Below are 13,405 nucleotides of genomic sequence, written 5' to 3'. Positions count from 1 at the left end.
CATAGGCAGCTGCTAAATTCTCAGTGTCGACTCAACTGAAAATTACAAACTCATTCTGGATAGCATTGCAGGTCACTAATAACTGTTCTTTGACTGTAAGTACAGTCTTATAAAGGAGGAACTGGAAATAATTCGATATTTTGTCATTCGAGTTTATTCTCACATTTCTGTGGCAACCCTTCTTCAATTTACTTAAAGTATGCAGTAATTTTTAACTACAGGTTTGGGCAACAAGAAAGCAGGATGAATCATTCTGGGTATTTAAAGCCTACAATCAGACAGCTTGAGTCTCCTTGTATTTTGCTACAGTTCTCAAGCCAGAGTTTTATTTTCTACTTATCAGCAGGAACACTTTTATACAGAGCACTAATTCATTTAAACATGTAAAACACCTCAAGATTTGGGTATTTCTTATATCCTACACAAAGCTTTAAAGGTCCTTGTTCTTCCTTCCACATTGATTTTTGCTTTCTTTGTAACTGCATACCGAGAATTAGAGGGCATTAGAGCTAAACTGGGAAGATAGCACATGTGTATAAATATATCATGTAAAAATAAAACTGGGCAGATGCATAGGAAACACCCTGCAGCATGTATTACCCTTGTTTTCCTCATCACTGCATGGGCAGCACATGTCTACTGGTACAGCACTTCTGAAGCCAGGACTGCTCTCAGGGATAAACACAGGCCATGCTGTTGGAGAGAAGATGCTCTGGGCAAGTCAGCCCTTACACTATAGCTGCTCTCCAGTAAGTCACCAGCTGAGTTACATGTTGGAGGAATGCTGAAAGTAACTTTTAATTTGTACTGTCTGTAACTCGCAAGATGACACAGCTACAAAATAATCAGTTTGTATAAACAGCCTTAGATCAAGCAAAACTTGCTGGAGACTTGTCTCAGGTTGGATAAATCCATGATAATAATCCATGTTTCCTGCTGTTTGTTTTCTCTTCTTTTTTTCTTCTTTAAGCATAGCTTTGAAATATATTACAGTAGCAGCAATTTCTACATACACTCCAGACATCTGTTAACACTCAAGTTGTTGCTTTATTATGCTGCATAAAATGAGCTCCTCAAAGAATTTAAAGAAATTACTGGACACACAGAAACAAGAGCAATCAGGTAAGAAGCACTTAAGAGCATAATTTCATCCATGTCCTCCAGTGGTCCAGTCTGCAGCTACATGGCTTAAAAAAACCCCAAACTACACAACTCTCTCAGCCTGTCATAAAAACTCACGTTGATGTAGCAACACTGTCATATGTCAACACACTGGCTCTTTAGATGGCAATGATGAACAGCCTGCATCAATTCAAATGACGTAACATCAAACGCCACATATCCAGCTTATAAATTCTACATCCAAAAAAAAAAAAAAAATCAAATCTATCTCAGATATGAAATCCCAAACATAGGGATTAATGATACATTCCAAAAGATTCCCAACGTGCTGTTCCTGACCTTTACAGCCATGTTAGCAGATTCTCCTTTACTCCTCCCTTACAGAACAGCTGAAATTTCTCCACCTCCTTTTCTGTAGTCAGAGCAGAAGAGCTGGTGATAATCCCCTTTGAATGCAGTATTTAACACCTACCTGGTAGATGACAGGTGCTACAATGCAAGAAGATTAGCACAGTGAGGTCCTTCTATAGAGAAGCAAAGTCACCATCAGCCAAGTACAACAGCAATGGCTCTGCCTAGGCTTATTCAAAGCACTTTACCACTCATGTGTGCACCTGCACCTCTCACAGACACGTTTATGTTTAGAGCTTGTGGGAGGATATCTATCTTTCCACAAAGGCAAAAGATACATGCTTGGGCAAACAGATTGCCATGGGATAGCCCACCTCCTGGGCAGCTTCACATTCACGGAGTAAGGGAGTAAGGACACTGAATTCTCAACAGCAGCATCACAAGAACCTTTTCAAGTCCTGCTGCTTCCACACCAGCAAATGCACCTGACAAGACTGTTAGTCTTTTGAGAAAACTATGCGCATATAAAAACCCCAATCTGAGATGGGATTAGACAAAGCCTCAACCAAACAGCAGGTATCTGAATCTGCAAGGACAACAACAGCAAGAATCAACCAGACAACTATAGACAGAAATGCTAAAGCACTTTCCTTCAACTTCAATCTAACACAGTGTATGTAATTCTTATCCTGGAGCTACTTACCACCCCAATACAGACTGACTCATGGCCCTAAGGAGTCTATAGATGTTAAGAGGAACACACCAAAAGAAGGGAGAGGAATTGGATCAAACAATCTTCTTTCCTCTTCCATTTCAACTTTTTTTTCAACACCTAAGTAAAAGTCATCTAAGCCTTCTTGTTATTCAGTTTAGCAGTCATCATCTGCTAGTTATTGGTCACGGCACCATAAGACTGTACATAAGACACAACACTGTACCTACACCTCTTATCATACTCAATAGCTTCTCAAATTTCATCTCCCAGCAACCATAACCCATGTGATATATCCTGTTGGCTGAGCAAGTCTTTCCTCTGAAAAGAATCAAATACAGGATGAAAGAGAAGAGACTGTATTTTCTTTCAATAAGACTTGGCAAAGGAAGATAGATAAAACCATCCTCTGAAGTTCACTACAGCTTTGACCTTACTGATTTCTAAACCAATGCCAACAAAGTACCTGTTGAAACAGACACTCACTTAGCTCATCATGGTTTTTAAACAGTCACATGTTTCCTGGATTACCTCTTAGAGACAGAACCAGACTACCTGCACTGTGAAGAGGACCTTTAGCATTTCAGTTCTCCAAAATTAGTTCTTTACATTTGTCTTCCATGTACTTGATCCCTTCCATCAATACAAAATTACAGCATGAGATGTCTAACCCCTTGAACTACCACCTTCTAGCAAGTATCAAACTGGCTTCATTGCACACCTTAAAGCATAAGCTTAGCATGAAAGAATCTATGCTCTATTATGTTGGAAACTTTTGCTTTCAATTATGCTAAGTACCACAATGAAAACATGCAATTAGTAACACATCCTATAGATATTGTTAAGCAGTGTGTGAGAGCAGTGGCTGTGAAAAGAGAATTCGATTAGAGTAGCCCACAGCAGGAAAAACTGTATCTCCACCTGAGACACCTATAAGGCCATTGGACAGGCTTCTGCTACAAGAAACATAGTAGAAAATACCGGGGCCTGCTCCTCCAGCAGACATGCTATTCCACAGTGAGGGTTAGTTGTACCAGCTCCACTTTGCAAGCACACTAATTATCCCACAATAGGGATGGTTACCACGGGGAGCTATTCCAGAACACTCCCTGCTCAACAAGGACAAGTCTTAACCCAGCTTCAGCCTGAAAACCAAAACGGAAACCCAAGAGCCCTACCTTGCCTGGGGAGCAGAGGTAGTTTATTCCTTAAATAAAAAAAATAAAGTCAGACTGCTTTCCGAAAAACAAACAAAAGTTTCCAGCGGAGCCCATGTAAAATCCTTTGCCACGCTTGGGAATCACATGAAAAACATCATGGAGAGACTTCAAAATGTAATTCTAATTCAACACTTGAGACTGTAAACCTCTAGGATTTACCAGAGAGACCAGCACTGTGCCAAGCACCGCTTGAGAGATGCAACAGCACCTTCCAAGCAGAACCTCAGCAACACAAAAGCCATTTCCACTCACACATAAGATGCCACTGATCCTGGTGCATAGATACCCTTGGAAACATTTTTGGAGGATTCTGAAAGGACAAAGAGCTGCATAGTATCTTCTAGTCAGAATACTTTACGTTATACAAGGACTCCTCAAATCAGCCTTTTTTCCTGTATCATAAAGGTGCTTTCATGAGCTGCTTAAGTGACCAAACAAGCATTAAAGACTGCAAGGAAACAGACCACAGCATGAACAAGCAATGGCCACTTCAGAACAGAGAAGCAAGACATTCACTTATCCCTATGAATTCTGAATCACTTTACACTTACAGAATGCTTCTTTAAAATCCTCCAAATTAAATACATCAGGGCTTTTTCTCCCCATTATACCAACAGTTGGAGACTCAAGTAGGATATTTCAGGTCAATTGCTACCGCAGTTGGTATCACAAAAATCAACGGCCAACATGTCCAACTCATGCTCACTGTGCTACTCTCACGTTCACAAGATGAGAAGAGAGGCTGCTGCTCCCTGACAGAAGCACCATGCTGGCACATTGTAACCCTTAATGCCAAGGGAGCTAACAGCAACAAGCAGCAGAAAGTCAGTGGGGCCTGTGATAGTGCCAAAACGGTAGGGGCTGGAAGGGACCTCTGGGGATCATCTAGTCCAACCCCCCTGCTAAAGCAGGTTCACCTAGATCAGGCTGCACAGGAATGCATCCAGGCAAGTTTTTGAAATTTCCAAAGAAGTAGACTCCACAACCTTTCTGGGCAGCGTGGTCCAGTACTCTGTCATCCTTATGTTTAGGTAGAACTCCTGTGTTCTAGTTAGTGGACACTGCCCTTTGTCCTGTCAATGGCCACCACTGAAGAGAGACTGGCCCCATCCTCTTGACACCTGCCCTTTAGATATTTACAGGCATTTATAATATCTCCAGTGATAAGATGTTGATTTCCTTGCTTGGGCCACACTCAACCAGAAGAGTGATGGGACCCACTGCAATCACACATCTTGCATTTCCTTTTTTAAGTTCAAATCTTAGAGCTGTTTCACCTGAGATGGATTTAAGCTGTCACTCCTAGGATCCAGAAAACCAGGAAAGTGTTAATTTACAATGGTACTAAATCTACAAGTAGTTTATCTATCTACCTTTGGGAAGTCTCAGTTTTCAGTAAAAAGGCTGAAATGTAGAATTGCAGTAGAGTTTCACCACAACAGTCACTGCAGCCACCAATAGACTGAGCCCATCTGACCACTTTTTGGACCAACTGGTCCAGCAGACAGGACTAAGGACCAAGAGCAAGAAACCCCATACTCTAGTTTCCCCAGCTTGGGTAATAAGGACCTTCCTGCTCACACAATAGCTCTTTATTAAAGCCACGAGTGGGCAGTTTTCTCTAACGAGTGCCATTTCAAAGAGGATATGCTAACCAGAAACAAGATGCTCTTGTTCCAGAGAACGAATTTCTGCACATTTAATTAATCAAAAACGACGACTGTGCTTACACTCTACCTTAATCTGCATTCACTTCAAGCATAAACAAGACCCAGCTTTCCAAATTAGCACAGGCAAACATGGCAAGCATCTCTGGACATCGGTTTCTTGAAAATACTTGCCCAGCTTGCCACAGGGATATTATGAGTCTAAACTAGTCTGTAATATGCACCTAGATCTTTCGATAAAAGCTGCTTCAGAAGTTATATTAAAAATATTAACCAGCAACTTTAATAACCACCCAGACCAACTCAAGTCTTCCTAAAGGATTTGCCTTTCCATTGTGAATTTTAACTATGTACCTTTCTTGCTTATTCTTTTATTTGGTAATTTTCAAAGCTCAAGAAATTAGAGACTACCACAATGTCCTTAGTTTTTATATACATACAGCACCAAACATAGCACGTGACCACAGCACACTCAAATGAATTAAAATCATCAAAATCGCTGACAGCCATCAGTAATAAATGACCAAGATCATAAGTTCTGAAACAGCAAGCTATTCCAACAACACAAATTACAGCAATCATGACTACAGGGGGGTTTTTTGGTATATAATTCAAATTACTTTGATCTATACACACACTTATCTTAGTTTTATTATTTTAAAAAAATCAAAGAAAATAATGTCATGTTTGTGCAAGACCTCTCTCTATTTTCTTGCAAGCATAATTTCTATTGCTATCAGTTGTCAAGTGGATTAACAATGACTATATACTCACTTTTCCTACCATTGCTGTCTGAGGGCCATGCCTGTTGTAAATAATCACCAGCTAGAACCCTTGTATTTTGCCTTTAATCATGCATATTACCCTTTTTATAAAATATTATTTCTTAAACACCAAAGTATTTCAAGTTTGTTCCCTTTTGTGAGAAAACAAATTGACTGAAATCTTGGCAGAGGAAGAGGACCTTTAATAAATATCTGATTTGCTTCTGGATGCTGTTTCAGATTGTATTTAAAATACATCATATTTTGCTGACACCTCTCTGCACAGTTGCTGGTATAAAGCCCAGCAAGAGAGTGACTATGGCAACAGCAATAAGATATTTATGTATCTATATATGTGTGCACATGTGTGCTTACACATACAGAAACACACACAACTGTGAACCAGTTAAAACGATCCTCAGAATTTTCATTGCTTTCTTTTTCACAGGAACAGGTAACCATCTCTAAACAAAAAGGCTGAAGTGGCAGCAGCAAGTTTTACATGATGAAAATCTTCCAAGAGGGAAGCCTAGAAATCCATCAACATTTACAGAGTTTACACAACCACATGCTTATTTCAGAATGCTTTAGCTGTAATCAAAAAGAAACCCAAATGTCTGCAGTAACACCATCAAAATAAGAGGCATTTCATTTTCAGGGTTTTTTTGTTGTGTGAGGTTTTTTTAGTTTGAGGGTTTGGGGGGGGTTGGGGTTTTTTGGTTTTGTGTGCTGCTTTGGGGTTTTTTATTTGCTTGCCTGTTTTTTAGTGGGGCTTTCTGCCCCCAGCACTAGAGCCTCTCTGGAGTGTGCACACTATTTGAAGAGACACAGTCCCTCCCTCCTTCACCAATAGTCTCATTACTCTTCCACTTTGAATACAAACTGTGCAGAAGTTCCTTTAGTCTGCAAATTAAATAGCTACACACTGAGCTCAAATTGTTATTTCTGGTATTAATTTCTGTCTCCTGACAGATCCTGATAGGTAATGGAGGAAATTTGAGGTAACAAAGGCTTCTGTTTGCAGCAATAAAGGACTCTCAGCTGGGGGGAGGTGGGGGGGGAGAAGGGATGAGAATAAAAGGCTAATATATGAAGCCTACATACGCTCCAGAATACGTGTTGAGTCCAGCAAGCAAAAAGTCTAGCAGATTCAAAGCAGTATTAACAAGTGTTAATCCTTTTACCTCTGAGCTATTCATGAGCAATATGCAAAGCTGTTCTTATGGCGTCGCGTTTGCAATGCTCCAGTTATGCTTGCATCAGCATTTCCATTGTGAACTCTGCTTTCAGAGATTTTTCACTTTGCCAAGTTTTAGTCTGGAACAATTTTACTACAAGCCTGTGAGATTTTAGTCCAGGATTAGGATTTAGGTCTGGTGAAGAAACATTTGGACAAAATCTGCTTGGCTGTTTTAGAGTGCAGAGTTAATCCTTCCAAGTTACTGGACTGGAAAATACTCAAAAATATTATTTCTTTTTCATCTTAGAAAACAAAAAGAATATTTACTCTCCCCAAGAATTCCTTGTCCCCAAATCTCTACAATCACAGAACAGATGATGGTTATAGACCACAAAACTAAAGTACAATTGAAGCATGCCTTCCTTTGTCAGGTGCTTTCTTTCTCTTACAGATGCAACACGCAATGTGGGGGCCAGGAAAGGGAGGAAGGAAGAGAAGCATTTCAGCGTGGGTTGCAGGTGAAAGGTGAACACTTAAACCCACAAGCTGTGCATTAGCAAGTATAAGACAAACCCACAGCACTTCAAGCTCCAGAAATTGTGCCACATTCCTAGGCAATGTAAATCACAAATGTACAATACCACTACATAACTTATCGAATATAAGATGTTCATTCACAGCTTTGGTAAGCACATCTTCTAACTGGCTATGCTGTAAAAATTCACACAAAAATCAACATAGCAGGGCTTTCACAAGATGAGCTCTCTAAAGCAGACAGAAAATGTTTGCTGTGTCCATACCCCTTTCCTAAAGCCACCTGTGTTGCCCCACAGATCACAAACTCTGAGATTTGCTGACATGGTTGTAGGAGTTCTGAGTCACTCCGCTTTCAAGTCTCTTGATCAGTAACATGTGTCACCTGCATGTCAGTACCTGCATTAGCTGCATGTCTAACATCCAGTAACACACAACCATCCTGAGTTTTGTAGGCACTGAGCATGGAGCACAGCAGAAGCCAATGGCCACTCTGCCCACAGTGCTGGTTCTTCATCAACTCTTCTGCATCTTCTCCACCATCCTTACTGCACAACGCAGCAAGCTGAAGCTTTAGGTTTCTGCAAAACCATGTGGACTGGTGACCACAAGAAAGTCCTTCTTGATGCACCTAAACAGCAGCTGTAGCTCAGGAGAAAACACTGGTTAATTTAACACAAGGCAAAGGCTCCAATTAATGCCCTTTTGTGAGCTTTCTGAATATCCTCCACTACACCCCCAGACCCTCCCCACCAGTAAGGGCATCAATACTTGGAGCTTCTCTATATGACTGTGTTACATACATTATATGCATTTATGCTTAAGCAGAGAGCTAAATGTTTGCAGGTTCTGTCCAGTTCTCCTCTCCCTTACCTACCAGGGTCCATAATGTTTTCTGCCATGCCTAAACCACTCCTCCTACCTGGCCTTTGTATCAATATATAAACTCTATACTGGCTAGCATCTCAAGAGGTACATCCTTACCACATGACTGCTTTACACAAATTATCTATGAAACAAATGACGAAGAACACATTTTCAGTGATAAATTATAAAGCACAAACCTAATTTCAGGTAGCACACCAGATCCATTCTTCACCTTTTGACCAGACTTTCCATATCAAACACCTACACAAATCACCAAGCAAGACTTTATACCATTTATTTCAGCAGTAGATGTTTCATTGGGTGTTTAAAAAAGCAAACAGAATGGATTTCCCTCCCGTGATTTAAATAATCCTTCTTAATTTGTGTCTGCTTTTGTGCTTTCCAGCTATTTTCTTGTAGAAATGCCATTTCTTACTGATTGCTTGATACCAGTGAGAATTAATTTGCTTTCAAAACCTACACTTCCCTCTTTAAGAAAAAAAGTTGCATGGTTAAAGTATCCATATAAATTACCTGTTCATGTGCATGTACATACAGGTATATGCACACATCCTTTTATTTTTACATCTGACACCAAGCCTAATTTCCCTTTCTTGCTTACTAGTATTTTTTTCTCTTGACTTGTTCCAATTGAATCTGGATTGAAACTGAGCTCAAAATTATGCAACAGCAACTTAAAAGATGAACTCTTTCAAAGCGTTCACTTGAAATAGACCAGTGTTATTTTAACATTTTTGTCTTTTAGATCCATCAGGTTTAATCTAAAGATCTATCTACCACATGTCAATGAAGTATCATCTTTCAAGATACTTTTATTCATATACAGTAGAAAATGAACTTTCCATCTTGTAAAAAAAAAAAAAAAAAACAAAAAACCCACCAACAACTTCCAGTTGCTTAACAGTGTTTGAATGAGGCCAAGAATGGAATTCACTAAGTAAACCAGGGCAATCCTGTTTTGTCTGCAGCTGTAGAGTGAGCTACAGCTGATTTAACATTTCTACTAACTCTAAATCCCCAGATGGCAAACAAACACCTTCCCAAGTTCAGCAATTTGATGATTTTAAATACTGGAAGCAAAACTACAATGCTTGAAAAGCATGTAGCATTGCATTTTCAGGCCTTAACATGAGGTGTAATTTTCCATGCAGTTAGTCTGAAGACCATTTCACTTAACAGAAAAATCTCATTTTTCTTCTTAATTAACACAAACATGCTGCTTTTCACTTATTCTTGAAAGAGCAAAGTTCAGTTTTCAAACCTCCCCAGGAGACAGCAGGTTAGTGCCACTACAACTTGTCCATCCTCATCCAGAAGAGAATATAACCTTTTCCTATTTGTTACAAGCCTTTATTTTGTTGCATCTGTATTTTTATAACTAGGTAGTGGGTTTTTCTTAAAAAAAAAAGAAAACCAACCTCCAGAAGAGGAAAGCTGGGAACAGCACAACACTTGGAGTTGTTTTCGGCATGAGGTCAGCCAGAAAGCCCCTGAGGGCTGTGTATTGGGCCAAAGAAACCAGAATTTTTAACTTTCAGTTACAAAGCTCTGCACTTAAAACTTCAGACAGAAAAAACACAGAGCAAGAAAATTTTGAACCTGTACATTCATTTTTAAGCAGAAGTGGAGACGATCATCTAAAGTACTGCTAGACTTGAAACATGTAGGCACAGAAGTGGGGCGAAAAACTCCTGAAAATACAGCTCCAAAGAAACATGACTGTAAATACCAAGCCCATGATGTGGTTTGAAGAATGGCTGAAGGACTAAAATAGTTAGCTATGTTACATGCTGACAATACATTCAGTTCTTTGCCACAGGGATTAGAATTTTGTCTGGCTGTATTAAGTATCTTATTTAATATAAAGACAGGAATAAACCTTGCAACTACATTTTCTGAGAGAGTCTACAAAATGGAAAGCTACCATCAAGAGACTATAAGGTTATATATTATGGCAGGAAAGAAAGGGGGGAAAAAAATCCAACACATGTATCCAATAAGAGGTAGTAACCCAGAAAGCAGCAGAACCAAGAGATGATACAAATGAGAATTGTAATGAAATTATTATGAGGTAAGAGAGAAGCACTTAACTAAGCAACAAAATCTGAGATACAAAAAAAAACAAAACAAAACAAAAACAAACCCAAACAAAGGCTAATGCAGTTTTACTCAACTACAGAGGAATAAAAATTGTATACTCAGAAGCAGTTTGGTATGCTTAAGGAAAGAATTTAAGACAGAAACTGGGTGGGCATGACTGGTCACAGGATGTCAGGGGTTGGAAGGGACCCAAAGAGATCATTGAGTCCACCCCCCCTGCCAGAGCAGGACCATACAATCTAGCTCAGGTCACAGAGGAATGCATCCAGATGGGCCTTGAAAGTTTCCAGAGAAGGAGACTCCACAACCTCTCTGGGGAGCCTGTTCCAGTGCTCTGTGACCCTTACAGTAAACAAGTTCCCCCTTATGTTGAGGTGGAACCTCCTGTGCTGCAGCTCACATCCATTGCTCCTCATCCTATCACAGGGAGCAAGTGAGCAGAGCCTGTCCTCTCCCTCCTGACACCCAGCCCTCAGATATTTATAAACATTTATTAAATCCTCTCAGTCTTCTCTTTTCCAGACTAAAAAGTCCCAGGTCCCTCAGCCTCTCCTTATCAGGCAGTGCTCCAGTCCCCTAAGCATCCTCATAGCCCTCCGCTGGACCCTCTCCAGCAGGTCCCTGTCCCTCCTAAGCTGGATAGCCTAAAACTGAATGCAGTACTCAAAATGAGGTCTCAACAGGGCAGAGTAGAGAGGGAGAAGAACCTCCCCTGATCTGCTGGACACATTCTTCTTAATACACCCCAGGATCCCATTGGCCTTCTTGGCCACAAGAGCACATTGCTGTCCCATGGGTAACTTGTTCTCTACCAGGACGCTCAGGTCCCTCTCCACAGGGCTGCTCTCCAGCAGATCACCTCCCAACCTGTACCGGTAGAGAGAAGAATGGAAGGACAGTATTGATGTTCATCACAGGCCTTCAAGACTGGGTGATGGTAAGCACAAAGCTTTCCCAGACCAAAACTGCACAACACTCAGAGCACAGAGACCACCGTCAGAAGGGCTTCAGTTAAACTGGCCTCTTATGGATTCACACACCCCCCAAAACAACAACAAAAATTAGGCAGGAAGAGCTCACTAAGCATGGCACTTAACAGATCTAGGAGAGATCTCCCAAGGTGGGAAATTGTCCTGAATTGGCTTCCTACCAACAAGTTACTGATGATGCAGGAAAATACAAGTTTTGGTGCCAAATAATCATATGGATTTGACATACAGGTGAACTTAGAACTACCACTCAAGATGTCTACCAGAGTCCTGGAATTTCATCCCAGAAATGAAAGTCATGTGGCATAAAACCAGAATAAGATCAGGTAGAAGAAAGGATTAAGAATGTGGAAGTGAAAGAAAGGATTGATTGTGGAACAACCTCATCAGATCTACAAAATAACCCGGGAGTTTAGTTAGTCCAGGCCTTCTCAAAGGCAAGGATGCAAAAGAACCAAGGTGTGAGCAATGTGGGCTCCAGGGTGACTATGCCAAGATTTGCGTCTCAATAAGCCTCTGTATTGGAGGAGGAGGACACCCTAACAAGAATTACACAGCCAGTTACAGCCTGCAGGGAAAGATAAGCACAGCATAAAAGCCAAACGAGCTAATGCTTTGCAGCCATTACAAGGATAGGCTGAACCATTAATAAATGATGAAGGAGGAAGAATTTAAAAATTCAAGTAGCTTACTACACTGACTACCTCTAAAAATCTAAAACAGAAATCAAGGAAAGGCTGGACAATTAGAATGTAATTACGAACTTATAAACTACTTTTTATATATATATACACACACACACAACACATTTCTAACCACATGAAGATATTTACCTGCAACAATTATGAACAGCACCACAAACAAATGCAAAGTTTCAGGCACCTACATGGGGACTCGTATGCACTCAAACACAGAGAAATCAAAATTATGACAGACAGCCATTCTCAGCAAGCACTCCTGGCAATAGCCACTACTGCAGTTCTATGCTTTTATCTGTATTACCTCAGTAAAGTACCAATTGATAGTCATTACAAATAAGCATTAATAATTACAAGTAAAAGCCTTAGGAAATGTAGACGTACATACCAGAACCACTCCATAATATCATTTATTCCAAGGAGTTAAGCCAGTGAAGACAAATTACCAAACAAGCTTAGCAGACAGAGCCACCTTTACAACATAAAATATCTACAAACAAATGACACACCTAGACCTCAGCTGCACTGAATTAAAAAAATAGTGAAATTGTTATCATATAACCAAGCAAATTTTACTTCCCCTAAAGGAAGAGTTTTATTCAGATAGGAGGAGCCCCAAGAGCCCTGGAAGATAATTATCTTCTTTCAACCAAAATGAGAAATGGGGTTTATAAATGTGTGCAAAATCTGATGCAACCCATCACTTTTTTTCTAAGAGAATTGTAGCTTGCTGATAGCAAGCACGGTAGATAAAATACACTTGGATGTCAGTAAAGCATTTGACTGCATCGAATGATACAGTTTCAAAATTATTTAAGAAGCTAGTTTTCATGTGGATGGAACACTGAACAGCAGCAAAATAAAGAAAATTAAAATCATGTAGTGGATCTTTAAAAGTAGCTCTCAAGGATACAAGACATTTTCTTATAAATTCACTTACTTTAAAAATCTTAACGATGCAGAACAGGAGTAAACCGTGTGTTCTTGAAATCTGTGGATGATACTAAATTTAGGAGTTGCAAGCCCCAGCGAGGACAGAGAAAGTTGAGAAGCAGGCAATTAAAAATAAAGCTCTCCTTGGGAAAGTGCGGTGAAGACATCCAACAGGAAAATAACCTGAAAGAAATATTCAGTGGGAGTGACAAACTGAGGAGCCAAGAAATTCTTACAAGGTTTGCAG

Source organism: Indicator indicator, chromosome 10, assembly GCF_027791375.1.
Source record: "Indicator indicator isolate 239-I01 chromosome 10, UM_Iind_1.1, whole genome shotgun sequence".
Classification (NCBI taxonomy): domain Eukaryota; kingdom Metazoa; phylum Chordata; class Aves; order Piciformes; family Indicatoridae; genus Indicator; species Indicator indicator.
The sequence above is the reverse complement of the archived record's forward strand: the minus strand, read 5'-3'. Positions refer to the sequence as shown.